The sequence below is a fragment of the Ambystoma mexicanum genome, chromosome 4p (genome assembly GCF_040938575.1).
Source record: "Ambystoma mexicanum isolate Mex_15411 chromosome 4p, UKY_AmexF1_1, whole genome shotgun sequence".
Classification (NCBI taxonomy): Eukaryota; Metazoa; Chordata; class Amphibia; order Caudata; family Ambystomatidae; genus Ambystoma; species Ambystoma mexicanum.
Window position 1 is genome coordinate 37,345,207 of NC_090927.1, and position 10,153 is coordinate 37,355,359.

The following is a 10,153-nucleotide window of genomic DNA, read 5'->3' on the forward strand; positions in this document are numbered from 1 at the left end:
TGTGTTGAGAGCTCCATACAGATAAGGAAGTCTGCTATGTTCAGAGCTCGGCACAGGTGATGATGTTGGCTGTGTTGAGAGCCCCATACAGATAATTGAGGCTGCTGTGTTGAGAGCTCGGCACAGGTGATGATGCTTGCTGTGTTGAGAGCTCCACACAGATAATGAAGGCTGCTGTGTTCAGAGCTTGGCACAGGTGATGATGTGTACAGGTGATGATGTTTGCTGTGTTGAGACTTCCATACAGATAATGAAGGCTGCTGTGTTCAGAACTTAGTACAGGTGATGATGTTTGATGTGTTGAGAGCTCCATACAGATAATGAAGTCTGCTGTGTTCAGAGGTCGGCACAGGTGATGATGTTTGCTGTGTTCAGAGCTCCATACAGATAATGAAGTCTGCTGTGTTGAGAGCTCGGCACAGGTGATGAAGTCTGCTGTGTTCAGAGCTCGGCACATGTGATGATGTTTGCTGCGTTGAGAGCTCCATACAGATAATGAAGTCTGCTATGTTCAGAGCTCGGCACAGGTGATGATGTTTGCTGTATTGAGAGCTCCATACAGATAATGAAGTCTGATGTGTTCAGAGCTCGGCACAGGTGATGATGTTGGCTGTGTTGAGAGCCCCATACATATAATAAAGGCTGCTGCGTTGAGGGCTCAGCACAGGTGATGATGCCTGTTGTGTTGAGAGCTCCACACAGATAATGAGGACTGCTGTGTTCAGAGTTTGGCACAGGTGATGATGTGTACAGGTGATGCTGTTTGCTGTGTTGAGACTTCCATACAGATAATGAAGGCTGCTGTGTTCAGAACTTAGTACAGGTGATGATGTTTGCTGTGCTGAGAGCTCCAGACAGATAATGAAGTATGCGATGTTCAGAGCTCAGCACAGGTGATGATGTTTGCTGTGTTGAGAGCTCCATACAGAGAATTAAGTCTGCTGTGTTCAGAGCTCGGCAGAGGTGATGATCTTTGCTTTGTTGAGAGCTCCATACAGATAATGAAGGCTGCTGTGTTCAGAGCTCGGCACAGGTGATTATGTTTGCTTTGTTGAGAGCTCCATACAGATAATGAAGTCTGCTGTGTTCAGAGCTTGGCACATGTGATGATGTTTGCTGTGTTGATGGTTCCATACAGATAATGAAGTCTGCTGTGTTCAGAGCTCGGCACATGTGATGATGTTTGCTGTGTTGATAGTTCCATACAGATAATGAAGGCTGCTGTGTTCAGAGCTCAGCACAGGTGATGATGTGTACAGGTGAGCTCGGCACAGGTGATGATGTGTACAGATGACAATGTTTTTGTGTTTAGAGCACAATACAGATAATGATGTCTGCTGTGTTGAGAGCTCAGCACTGGTGATGATGTTGGCTGTGTTGAGAGCTCTATACAGATAATGAAGTCTGCTGTGTTCAGAGCTCGGCACAGGTGATGATGTGTACAGGTGATGATGTCGGCTTGTTCGAAGCTCCACAGAGATAATGAAGGCTGCTGTGTTCAGAGCTCAGCAGAGATGATGATGGGTACATGTGTTCATGTTTTCTGTGTTGACAGTTCCATACAGATAATTAAGTCTTATGTGTTCAGAGCTTGGCACAGGTGATGTGTATAGGTGATGATATTTGCTGTGTTGAGACTTCCATACAGATAATGAAGGCTGCTGTGTTCAGAACTTGGTACAGGTGATGATGTGTACAGGAGATAATGTCTGCTGTGTTGAGAGCTCCACACAGATAATGAAGGCTGCTGTGTTCAGAACTTAGTACAGGTGATGATGTTTGCTGTGTTGAGAGCTCCATACAGATAATGAAGTCTGCTATGGTCAGAGCTCGGCACAGGTGATGATGTTTGCTGTGTTGAGAGCTGCATACAGATAATGAAGTATGCTGTGTTCAGAGCTCGGCACAGGTGAGGATGTTTGCTGTGTTGCGAGCTCCATACAGATAATGAAGTCTGCTGTGTTCAGAGCTCGGCACATGTGATGATGTTTGCTGTGTTGATAGTTCCATACAGATATTGAAGGCTGCTGTGTTCAGAGCTCGGCACATGTGATGATGTTTGCTGTGTTGATAGTTCCATACAGATAATGAAGTCTGCTGTGTTCAGAGCTTGGCACATGTGATGATGTTTGCTGTGTTGATAGTCCCATACAGATAATAAAGTCTGCTGAGTTCAGAACTTGGCACAGGTGATGATGTTTGCTGTATTGAGAGCTCCATAGAGATAATGAAGTCTGCTGTGTTCAGAGCTCGGCACAGGTGATGATGTTGGCTGTGTTGAGTGCCCCATACAGATAATGAAGGCTGCTGTGTTGAGAGCTTGGCACAGGTGATGATGCTTGCTGTGTTGAGAGCTCCACACAGATAATGAAGGCTGCTGTGTTCAGAGCTTGGCACAGGTGATGATGTGTATAGGTGATGATGTGTACAGGAGATGATGTTGGCCGTGTTCAGCGCTCCACACAGATAATGAAGGCTGCTGTGTCCAGAGCCCAGCACAGGTGATGATGTGTACAGGTGATGATGTTTGCTGTGTTGAGAGCTCCACACAGATAATGACGGCTGCTGTGTTCAGAGCTGTGTACATGTGATGATGTTTGCTGTGTTGAGAGCTCCATACAGATAAGGAAGTCTGCTATGTTCAGAGCTCGGCACAGGTGATGATGTTGGCTGTGTTGAGAGCCCCATACAGATAATTGAGGCTGCTGTGTTGAGAGCTCGGCACAGGTGATGATGCTTGCTGTGTTGAGAGCTCCACACAGATAATGAAGGCTGCTGTGTTCAGAGCTTGGCACAGGTGATGATGTGTACAGGTGATGATGTTTGCTGTGTTGAGACTTCCATACAGATAATGAAGGCTGCTGTGTTCAGAACTTAGTACAGGTGATGATGTTTGATGTGTTGAGAGCTCCATACAGATAATGAAGTCTGCTGTGTTCAGAGCTCGGCACATGTGATGATGTTTGCTGCGTTGAGAGCTCCATACAGATAATGAAGTCTGCTATGTTCAGAGCTCGGCACAGGTGATGATGTTTGCTGTATTGAGAGCTCCATACAGATAATGAAGTCTGCTGTGTTCAGAGCTCGGCACAGGTGATGATGTTGGCTGTGTTGAGAGCCCCATACATATAATAAAGGCTGCTGCGTTGAGGGCTCAGCACAGGTGATGATGCCTGTTGTGTTGAGAGCTCCACACAGATAATGAGGACTGCTGTGTTCAGAGTTTGGCACAGGTGATGATGTGTACAGGTGATGCTGTTTGCTGTGTTGAGAGCTCCAGACAGATAATGAAGTATGCGATGTTCAGAGCTCAGCACAGGTGATGATGTTTGCTGTGTTGAGAGCTCCATACAGAGAATTAAGTCTGCTGTGTTCAGAGCTCGGCACAGGTGATGATCTTTGCTTTGTTGAGAGCTCCATATAGATAATGAAGGCTGCTGTGTTCAGAGCTCGGCACAGGTGATTATGTTTGCTGTGTTGAGAGCTCCATACAGATAATGAAGTCTGCTGTGTTCAGAGCTTGGCACATGTGATGATGTTTGCTGTGTTGATGGTTCCATACAGATAATGAAGTCTGCTGTGTTCAGAGCTCGGCACATGTGATGATGTTTGCTGTGTTGATAGTTCCATACAGATAATGAAGGCTGCTGTGTTCAGAGCTCAGCACAGGTGATGATGTGTACAGGTGAGCTCGGCACAGGTGATGATGTGTACAGATGACGATGTTTTTGTGTTTAGAGCACAATACAGATAATGATGTCTGCTGTGTTGAGAGCTCAGCACTGGTGATGATGTTGGCTGTGTTGAGAGCTCTATACAGATAATGAAGTCTGCTGTGTTCAGAGCTCGGCACAGGTGATGATGTGTACAGGTGATGATGTCGGCTTGTTCGAAGCTCCACAGAGATAATGAAGGCTGCTGTGTTCAGAGCTCAGCAGAGATGATGATGGGTACATGTGTTCATGTTTTCTGTGTTGACAGTTCCATACAGATAATTAAGTCTTATGTGTTCAGAGCTTGGCACAGGTGATGTGTATAGGTGATGATATTTGCTGTGTTGAGACTTCCATACAGATAATGAAGGCTGCTGTGTTCAGAACTTGGTACAGGTGATGATGTGTACAGGAGATAATGTCTGCTGTGTTCAGAGCTCCACACAGATAATGAAGGCTGCTGTGTTCAGAACTTAGTACAGGTGATGATGTTTGCTGTGTTGAGAGCTCCATACAGATAATGAAGTCTGCTATGGTCAGAGCTCGGCACAGGTGATGATGTTTGCTGTGTTGAGAGCTGCATACAGATAATGAAGTATGCTGTGTTCAGAGCTCGGCACAGGTGAGGATGTTTGCTGTGTTGCGAGCTCCATACAGATAATGAAGTCTGCTGTGTTCAGAGCTCGGCACATGTGATGATGTTTGCTGTGTTGATAGTTCCATACAGATATTGAAGGCTGCTGTGTTCAGAGCTCGGCACATGTGATGATGTTTGCTGTGTTGATAGTTCCATACAGATAATGAAGTCTGCTGTGTTCAGAGCTTGGCACATGTGATGATGTTTGCTGTGTTGATAGTCCCATACAGATAATAAAGTCTGCTGAGTTCAGAACTTGGCACAGGTGATGATGTTTGCTGTATTGAGAGCTCCATAGAGATAATGAAGTCTGCTGTGTTCAGAGCTCGGCACAGGTGATGATGTTGGCTGTGTTGAGTGCCCCATACAGATAATGAAGGCTGCTGTGTTGAGAGCTTGGCACAGGTGATGATGCTTGCTGTGTTGAGAGCTCCACACAGATAATGAAGGCTGCTGTGTTCAGAGCTTGGCACAGGTGATGATGTGTATAGGTGATGATGTGTACAGGAGATGATGTTGGCCGTGTTCAGCGCTCCACACAGATAATGAAGGCTGCTGTGTCCAGAGCCCAGCACAGGTGATGATGTGTACAGGTGATGATGTTTGCTGTGTTGAGAGCTCCACACAGATAATGACGGCTGCTGTGTTCAGAGCTGTGTACATGTGATGATGTTTGCTGTGTTGAGAGCTCCATACAGATAAGGAAGTCTGCTATGTTCAGAGCTCGGCACAGGTGATGATGTTGGCTGTGTTGAGAGCCCCATACAGATAATTGAGGCTGCTGTGTTGAGAGCTCGGCACAGGTGATGATGCTTGCTGTGTTGAGAGCTCCACACAGATAATGAAGGCTGCTGTGTTCAGAGCTTGGCACAGGTGATGATGTGTACAGGTGATGATGTTTGCTGTGTTGAGACTTCCATACAGATAATGAAGGCTGCTGTGTTCAGAACTTAGTACAGGTGATGATGTTTGATGTGTTGAGAGCTCCATACAGATAATGAAGTCTGCTGTGTTCAGAGCTCGGCACATGTGATGATGTTTGCTGCGTTGAGAGCTCCATACAGATAATGAAGTCTGCTATGTTCAGAGCTCGGCACAGGTGATGATGTTTGCTGTATTGAGAGCTCCATACAGATAATGAAGTCTGCTGTGTTCAGAGCTCGGCACAGGTGATGATGTTGGCTGTGTTGAGAGCCCCATACATATAATAAAGGCTGCTGCGTTGAGGGCTCAGCACAGGTGATGATGCCTGTTGTGTTGAGAGCTCCACACAGATAATGAGGACTGCTGTGTTCAGAGTTTGGCACAGGTGATGATGTGTACAGGTGATGCTGTTTGCTGTGTTGAGAGCTCCAGACAGATAATGAAGTATGCGATGTTCAGAGCTCAGCACAGGTGATGATGTTTGCTGTGTTGAGAGCTCCATACAGAGAATTAAGTCTGCTGTGTTCAGAGCTCGGCACAGGTGATGATCTTTGCTTTGTTGAGAGCTCCATATAGATAATGAAGGCTGCTGTGTTCAGAGCTCGGCACAGGTGATTATGTTTGCTGTGTTGAGAGCTCCATACAGATAATGAAGTCTGCTGTGTTCAGAGCTTGGCACATGTGATGATGTTTGCTGTGTTGATGGTTCCATACAGATAATGAAGTCTGCTGTGTTCAGAGCTCGGCACATGTGATGATGTTTGCTGTGTTGATAGTTCCATACAGATAATGAAGGCTGCTGTGTTCAGAGCTCAGCACAGGTGATGATGTGTACAGGTGAGCTCGGCACAGGTGATGATGTGTACAGATGACGATGTTTTTGTGTTTAGAGCACAATACAGATAATGATGTCTGCTGTGTTGAGAGCTCAGCACTGGTGATGATGTTGGCTGTGTTGAGAGCTCTATACAGATAATGAAGTCTGCTGTGTTCAGAGCTCGGCACAGGTGATGATGTGTACAGGTGATGATGTCGGCTTGTTCGAAGCTCCACAGAGATAATGAAGGCTGCTGTGTTCAGAGCTCAGCAGAGATGATGATGGGTACATGTGTTCATGTTTTCTGTGTTGACAGTTCCATACAGATAATTAAGTCTTATGTGTTCAGAGCTTGGCACAGGTGATGTGTATAGGTGATGATATTTGCTGTGTTGAGACTTCCATACAGATAATGAAGGCTGCTGTGTTCAGAACTTGGTACAGGTGATGATGTGTACAGGAGATAATGTCTGCTGTGTTCAGAGCTCCACACAGATAATGAAGGCTGCTGTGTTCAGAACTTAGTACAGGTGATGATGTTTGCTGTGTTGAGAGCTCCATACAGATAATGAAGTCTGCTATGGTCAGAGCTCGGCACAGGTGATGATGTTTGCTGTGTTGAGAGCTGCATACAGATAATGAAGTATGCTGTGTTCAGAGCTCGGCACAGGTGAGGATGTTTGCTGTGTTGCGAGCTCCATACAGATAATGAAGTCTGCTGTGTTCAGAGCTCGGCACATGTGATGATGTTTGCTGTGTTGATAGTTCCATACAGATATTGAAGGCTGCTGTGTTCAGAGCTCGGCACATGTGATGATGTTTGCTGTGTTGATAGTTCCATACAGATAATGAAGTCTGCTGTGTTCAGAGCTTGGCACATGTGATGATGTTTGCTGTGTTGATAGTCCCATACAGATAATAAAGTCTGCTGAGTTCAGAACTTGGCACAGGTGATGATGTTTGCTGTATTGAGAGCTCCATACAGATAATGAAGTCTGCTGTGTTCAGAGCTCGGCACAGGTGATGATGTTGGCTGTGTTGAGTGCCCCATACAGATAATGAAGGCTGCTGTGTTGAGAGCTTGGCACAGGTGATGATGCTTGCTGTGTTGAGAGCTCCACACAGATAATGAAGGCTGCTGTGTTCAGAGCTTGGCACAGGTGATGATGTATATAGGTGATGATGTGTACAGGAGATGATGTTGGCCGTGTTCAGCGCTCCACACAGATAATGAAGGCTGCTGTGTCCAGAGCCCAGCACAGGTGATTATGTGTACAGGTGATGATGTTTGCTGTGTTAAGAGCTCCACACAGATAATGACGGCTGCTGTGTTCAGAGCTGTGTACATGTGATGATGTTTGCTGTGTTGAGAGCTCCATACAGATAAGGAAGTCTGCTATGTTCAGAGCTCGGCACAGGTGATGATGTTGGCTGTGTTGAGAGCCCCATACAGATAATTGAGGCTGCTGTGTTGAGAGCTCGGCACAGGTGATGATGCTTGCTGTGTTGAGAGCTCCACACAGATAATGAAGGCTGCTGTGTTCAGAGCTCGGCACAGGTGATGATGTGTACAGGTGATGATGTCGGCTTGTTCGAAGCTCCACAGAGATAATGAAGGCTGCTGTGTTCAGAGCTCAGCAGAGGTGATGATGGGTACATGTGTTCATGTTTTCTGTGTTGACAGTTCCATACAGATAATTAAGTCTTATGTGTTCAGAGCTTGGCACAGGTGATGTGTATAGGTGATGATATTTGCTGTGTTGAGACTTCCATACAGATAATGAAGGCTGCTGTGTTCAGAACTTGGTACAGGTGATGATGTGTGCAGGAGATAATGTCTGCTGTGTTGAGAGCTCCACACAGATAAAGAAGGCTGCTGTGTTCAGAACTTAGTACAGGTGATGATGTTTGCTGTGTTGAGAGCTCCATACAGATAATGAAGTCTGCTATGGTCAGAGCTCGGCACAGGTGATGATGTTTGCTGTGTTCAGAGCTCCATACAGATAATGAAGTCTGCTGTGTTGAGAGCTCGGCACAGATGATGAAGTCTGCTATGTTCAGAGCTCGGCACAGGTGATGATGTTTGCTGTATTGAGAGCTCCATACAGATAATGAAGTCTGCTGTGTTCAGAGCTCGGCACAGGTGATAATGTTGGCTGTGTTGAGAGCCCCATACATATAATAAAGGCTGCTGTGTTGAGAGCTCGGCACAGGTGATGATGCTTGTTGTGTTGAGAGCTCCACACAGATAATGAAGACTGCTGTGTTCAGAGTTTGGCACAGGTGATGATGTGTACAGGTGATGATGTTTGCTGTGTTGAGACTTCCATACAGATAATGAAGGCTGCTGTGTTCAGAACTTAGTACAGGTGATGATGTTTGCTGTGCTGAGAGCTCCAGACAGATAATGAAGTATGCGATGTTCAGAGCTCAGCACAGGTGATGATGTTTGCGGTGTTGAGAGCTCCATACAGAGAATTAAGTCTGCTGTGTTCAGAGCTCGGCACAGGTGATGATCTTTGCTTTGTTGAGAGCTCCATACAGATAATGAAGGCTGCTGTGTTCAGAGCTCGGCACAGGTGATTATGTTTGCTGTGTTGAGAGCTCCATACAGATAATGAAGTCTGCTGTGTTCAGAGCTTGGCACATGTGATGATGTTTGCTGTGTTGATGGTTCCATACAGATAATGAAGTCTGCTGTGTTCAGAGCTCGGCACATGTGATGATGTTTGCTGTGTTGATAGTTCCATACAGATAATGAAGGCTGCTGTGTTCAGAGCTCAGCACAGGTGATGATGTGTACAGGTGAGCTCGGCACAGGTGATGATGTGTACAGATGACGATGTTTGCTGTGTTTAGAGCACAATACAGATAATGATGTCTGCTGTGTTGAGAGCTCAGCACTGGTGATGATGTTGGCTGTGTTGAGAGCTCCATACAGATATTGAAGTCTGCTGTGTTCAGAGCTCGGCACAGGTGATGATGTGTACAGGTGATGATGTCGGCTTGTTCGAAGCTCCACAGAGATAATGAAGGCTGCTGTGTTCAGAGCTCAGCAGAGGTGATGATGGGTACATGTGTTCATGTTTTCTGTGTTGACAGTTCCATACAGATAATTAAGTCTTATGTGTTCAGAGCTTGGCACAGGTGATGTGTATAGGTGATGATATTTGCTGTGTTGAGACTTCCATACAGATAATGAAGGCTGCTGTGTTCAGAACTTGGTACAGGTGATGATGTGTGCAGGAGATAATGTCTGCTGTGTTGAGAGCTCCACACAGATAATGAAGGCTGCTGTGTTCAGAACTTAGTACAGGTGATGATGTTTGCTGTGTTGAGAGCTCCATACAGATAATGAAGTCTGCTATGGTCAGAGCTCGGCACAGGTGATGATGTTTGCTGTGTTGAGAGCTGCATACAGATAATGAAGTATGCTGTGTTCAGAGCTCGGCACAGGTGAGGATGTTTGCTGTGTTGCGAGCTCCATACAGATAATGAAGTCTGCTGTGTTCAGAGCTCGGCACATGTGATGATGTTTGCTGTGTTGATAGTTCCATACAGATATTGAAGGCTGCTGTGTTCAGAGCTCGGCACATGTGAGGATGTTTGCTGTGTTGTTAGTTCCATACAGATAATGAAGTTTGCTGTGTTGATAGTTCCATACAGATAATGAAGTCTGCTGTGTTCAGAGCTCGGCACAGGTGATGATATTGGCTGTGTTGAGAGCTCCATACAGATAATGAAGGCTGCTGTGTTCAGAGCTCGGCACAGGTGATTATGTGTACAGGTGATGATGTCGGCTGTGTTCAGAGCTCCACACAGATAATGAAGGCTGCTGTGTTCAGAGTTCAGCACAGGTGATGATGTTTGCTGTGTTAAGAGCTCCACATAGATAATGACGGCTGCTCTGTTTAGAGCTTTGTAGATGTGATGATGTTTGCTGTGTTGAGAGCTCCATACAGATAATGAAGTCTGCTATTTTCAGAGCTCGGCACAGGTGATGATATTTGCTGTGTTGATAGTTCCATACAGATAATGAAGGCTGCTGTGTTCAGAGCTCGG